At 41.6% G+C, this 5181-nt stretch overlaps 1 long non-coding RNA gene across 2 annotated transcripts in view; it reads left to right on the top strand.

The window, feature by feature from the left end:
- The window catches only part of LOC147032173 (uncharacterized), a 64467-nt gene extending 60386 nt beyond the window's left edge, over positions 1-4081 (top strand). For both annotated transcript variants that reach the window (XR_015055064.1, XR_015055065.1), the window contains exon 3: positions 3206-4081. This is a non-coding gene — a long non-coding RNA (uncharacterized LOC147032173). The remainder of the gene's footprint in view (positions 1-3205) is intronic.
- The last annotated feature ends 1100 nt before the right edge of the window (positions 4082-5181 follow it).

Raw genomic sequence — 5181 nt, 5'->3', positions numbered from 1 at the left:
AACACACGTCTTATAACCATCCGTTTCAGTTCGAGGCGATGCATTGAAATCCCCCAAGACGAGAAGTGTATCTCGTCTGGGGCACTGATCAACCACAGACTCGAGTGGCGTAGAATGCATCCTTCAAAGTGAGATCACTCGCCTCAGGCGGAGCATAAACAGAGACCAGGGAAATAACACCTAAGGTGTGACGAATCCTTAGTCTCGTAATACGCTCGTTGACTGGTGTTACCTCAATTATCATTGGAGTCAGCTTATTGGACACAGCTACAGCAACTCCTTGGGAATGGTAACCATCAGAGCGACCAGACCAATAGTAGGTGAAACCACCCACCATGATGTCGCCGCAATCCAGTCTCCGAACCTCAGAGAGTGCTGCAATACCGATGTCCAAATGTTTGAGCTCAGACGATAACAGAGACAGGTGATCATCCTCCCTTTGGGATAGGAGATTCCAGCAACTCACCCGAATGGACCGCCTCAGGTTAACTCAAGGAGACCGCCATCTGGTGGACGAAACCTCAGCACCACTCTGACACTCTCCCGCAATCTGACCCAGGAATGTTACCCTGTGGTTTTCCTCCTATCATCAAAGATTGGGGATCCCGAAGGCTTTGCCCCAATCCCGTCATCCGGTGAGCTGCTCTGCGAAGGGAAGCTGCACAGGGGGTCCTCCCACGGAGTGGGTTTTCAGATTTCTTTGCGTTTGTGTGTTTTGCGGAATGAAGGGTTTTACGGTGGCCAGAGTACAAATCCTGCCACCATCCTCCTAATAAGAAGTAACCCAACAGCAGGAGGACATCCGCAGACACAGTTGGGTACTAGATATGTATGGCTGTTGGCTCACAAGGAGCTCCTCTGCCCTTTGACAGGTTTTGTTTTTAATCCTGCTGGGTGTCCATATCCAAACACCCTCCTCACCAAAAAAAACCTGGTGGGGGAGATGGCTTAGTCATCGACAACCTGACCATGGAACAGGTTAGTACAGGTTTACATGATACCTGTTACAAGTCACATATCTAATCTGGCCTGACCTGACACCTAATCTTGCCTGACCTTAAGTAACAATAAAAGTATGAAATGCACGTTTCAATAATACTAGTGGAGTACTCATAAGAAGACTCTTTTGATGTTTGTGTGGTGTGTGTTTAAACATGCCTAAATGGTGTAAAGGTCTGAAGAGTCGAAGAGGTTGAAGAGGTACAAAGGACACAAAGGGTATGTCTATCAGGGTTCTGAAGCAGTGTGACCACTCCTCATTTTCATAAATGCCAAGGTGAGCCAATGAAAAAAGCCAAGAATTTACAAGGTTTCGGAAAAGCGATGATAATAGAAAACCTATACGCCAAGAAAACCTATAGAAAACCAAGATGCCAAGGTGAACAATGAATATCCAAGATCTTGTGAAAAAAGCCAAGAATTCAAAAGGTTTCAGAAAAGCGATGATAATAGAAAACCTATACGCCAAGAAAACCTGTAGAAAACCAAGATGCTAAGGTGAACAACGAATAGCCAAATCTTGTGAAAAAGCCAAGGAGTGGTCACATTGTTCTGAAGGTCTAAATGGGTCCAGGTGGTAAAGAGGGCCTGAAGAAATGCAAGGGTCTATGGGGAGTAATGGGTCTAAAGTTTCTAAGGGGTCGACAGGATCAAACGGGTTTTTCGCATCTCAAGGGGTCTGAAGGATATAAATTTTTAAAGGCGTCTAAGGGTCTAAAATGTCTGAAGGACTTTTAAGGTCTAAAGGGTCCAAAGGAGTCGAAGCAGTCAAAAGAATCGAAGGGTTTAAAAGGTGTTTTAATAGTTCATAATTAATAGATAGTCATGGTGCAATGGATGTTCAAACAGTGTGTAATTAAGAGAAACAAGTACGTGGTGCAACTTTTTCCACAGACAGACATACAGACAGACATGAATGGCTTTTTATAGTGTAGATTATGAGGATGCATAACAGGGATATGCCTCTGGACATTTCATTGGTTGTGGTATTGTTTTGAATCCGACTACGGCGGCCATTTATGCCAACATAATGAAGCAACTCTCTTAATCAGTTACCCCGCTTGCCGACCAGCTGGGTGAGCGGCTTGCAAAGCTGTTTATACAGAACAACTGGCTTAGAAAGCAATAGCAAGCCACTTGCTGATGGAACACACCCCATCCCTTGATCACTTGACCCACTTGCCAAGCAGTTTGGCAAGCGGCTTGCAAAGCTGTTGATACAGAACGGCTGGCATCGTAAGTGATAGCAAGTTGCTTGCTCAAGGAACACATCCCGGGTGTGTAAATCAAATAAGTCAACACTACATCGCTGAAAGTTCAGTCATACATGGCGGTCATGTCATCATCACCCTCCACTCCAGTTTTATGGTCAAACATATTCATAGAGAATATATTTATCATTTGGTCCATGATTTGAATATCTTTACAGCCTATTACTGTTATGACTGCAGTATGTATTCTCAAAATAGAATCCAGCAACTTCAGCTTCATCTCGTTGCATACCGAACTTGCTCACCAGCAGACTTGCTCAATACCAGATTTAGCAAACTTTACCAAAACATAGGGACAATACCCCTGAGCACTCACCTGGTAGTGACTGGAGAGGATAACCAGAGAACCACTGGTCAGCATGGATGACCCACAAAATATGTAATGGAGAAAATACATACCTATGGATTTTTTTTTTCATGGAAAGAACAAACTTTGATGCATCATGGGTGATAAAAGTTGTGATCCAATTTCATTGTAATTGTGTGTGTAGTTCCGGAGAAAAAAAACAAACACCTATTTTGGTGGGCAACCCCCTTTACCACCATAGACCCCGATTTTTCTAACGTCATGAACAAACTTTGGTGTGTCATGGGTGATGAAGATTGTGGTGAAGTTTGATCGGAATTGTGTGCAGTTTCTGAGAAGAAAGCAAATACCTCTTTTGGGGGGCAACCCCTCTGTAGACCCCCTGAGACCCTGATTTTTTTTAATGCCATGAACAATCTTTGGTACATCATGGGTGATGAAGGTTGTAGTCAAGTTTCATTGTAATTGTGTGTGTAGTTTCTGAGAAGAAAGCAAATACCTATTTTGGGGGGCACCTCCCTTCAACCTCCACAGAGCCTGGTTTTTCTTTTGACATGACAAACTTTGGTACATCATGGGTGATGAAGGTTGTGGTGAAGTTTCATCAAAATTGTATTTGTCGTTTCAGAGAAGTTGAAAGTATTTCTGGACAGATGGACAGACGGATGACGTGCCATCCCAAAAGCTCCCCAGAACTACGTTCCAGGTGAGCTAAAAATCATTACCAGGTTGATTTTTTTGAATCCCCAAACAGATTTTTCATTCCCAAATTTAGTCAAACAAGAAGCACCCATTCCCTTCAGGAGCATTGGCAAGTCGTCTACCCCCCACCTCTTCATAGAGGGGAGGTTATTTGTGCCCATGACATGACCATGGGTACTACTAACTCGTTTGCAAACTTCAGTGGAGATTGGGCCTGCCCTATTCTTTTTTAAAAATAATTTGCTGATGTACATACACACATACAATTGTCTTATTTAACATAGAAGGATTTGGTAATAAAAAAAATACAAGTTGGACAATGTGTATTTTTGATCTTTTTTTTTTTAAACCAATTTTAAAAAAAATTGTGATGGTACAGGTACAATACACGAGAGAGTGGCACTTCCTTCCATTGTAATAATTGTAATTGCGTGAACCATTATTGTGCTCGGTTGGATGACATTTATCAACATTTTTGTGGATGAACAATTTGGCGATTTTGCGATCTCTCAATTTGGTGCTTTAACAATGTATTCTGTCGTCTTTTTCATTCTTGTTCATTCCGAAAACGTTCGAGAAGAAAGGTATGGCTTTTAAAGGCTTATGGCTTCACTCTATAGTAGCTTTTTAGGATATCTTTTTGTACATATTTGATAGGGTGGCCATTTTTTCCAGTGCCATCCCTACATATAGAGTACAGTAAAACCGTACTCCATTTGTGCAGTGGATTTGTTGGAGTTTTATTGTCTCAATTCCCTCTGTCATTTCTTTAATAAACAATTTTATTAAAAAGGATGTGTCCGCTGTCTCACCCTATATCTCCCGAGCACGGGAAACAATGTCGCTACTTAATTGGCGGCCCCTGGAGGATACAAATTAGGTAAAATATTCCCTTTGTTGATCAGTAAATTGTATGAAGGAACCGGAAAATCTACTCTTGCCGGATTCCAGTAATTTGGTTCATCCTCAGGAGTTTATGAAGCCCTGGCATGGCAGTTTGCCATGAGCCAGGACCGTACACATCACAATACATTCATCTGGGGCATATCATTTTTAGTTTCCTGGCCAGAGAGTGAGATAGATTTGCGATATAGTTTTACTAGCGTGGATCGGCTCACTTCACTCTCCTCTCCACACATCATTACAGAGATTGACGTTACAGATTTGCTGTGTTGACATGATTTACACTAATCATATACAAACATTTATTTCCTACAAATGTCTTTGTAATATTGGTGATATTTGCAGATGTTCCCGATTTTTTATTAATTTATTTGATTAACATTTATTTTTATTATTAACATTCAGATTAACATTTATTTTAAATCTATTTGTGATACAAGAAGGTTTGTGCGTCTAAACAGTCAAGGGTCTAAGCTGTCTAATCTGTCAGAAGGGTGTAAGGGGTCTCAATGGTGTTATGGTCAAAGGGGTCGAAAAGGTCTTTTGGGTCTTCAGGCTCTAAAGGGTCTTTGGGTTCTCAGGGACTTTTGGGTAATAAGGGTATTGGGGGTCTTGAAGAGTCTTCAATGGTCAAAGGGGTCTCAGCAGTCTAAAACATTGAAACGTACATTCAAATAGTTCGTAATTTGTAGACGTATGTGTGTGAATTCAGGGTGCATCTGATGTTCAAAAAGTACAAAATTAATAGACGTACATGCAGTCTGAAACCTACTTTCAAACAATACGTTAATTCAGACAGTCACAACTTCACTGTGAAAGGAACATTTTGATAGTATGTAATTTATAGACATTTGGGTAGAGTGTATCCAACGTTCAAACAGTACGCAATTAATAGGCATAAATACCAGGACTTCGCAGACGGCTTCATGAACCGACTCATGGCCTCACCGACCGTGCTTTTCGTTTTTAGCTCGCCTGTTCGAAGAACAGAGAGCTATA

The sequence above is a fragment of the Eptatretus burgeri genome, chromosome 2 (assembly GCF_056783735.1).
Source record: "Eptatretus burgeri isolate ZD-2024b chromosome 2, Ebu_testis_v1, whole genome shotgun sequence".
Taxonomy (NCBI): domain Eukaryota; kingdom Metazoa; phylum Chordata; class Myxini; order Myxiniformes; family Myxinidae; genus Eptatretus; species Eptatretus burgeri.
This window is presented reverse-complemented; position numbering and strand designations above follow the sequence as displayed.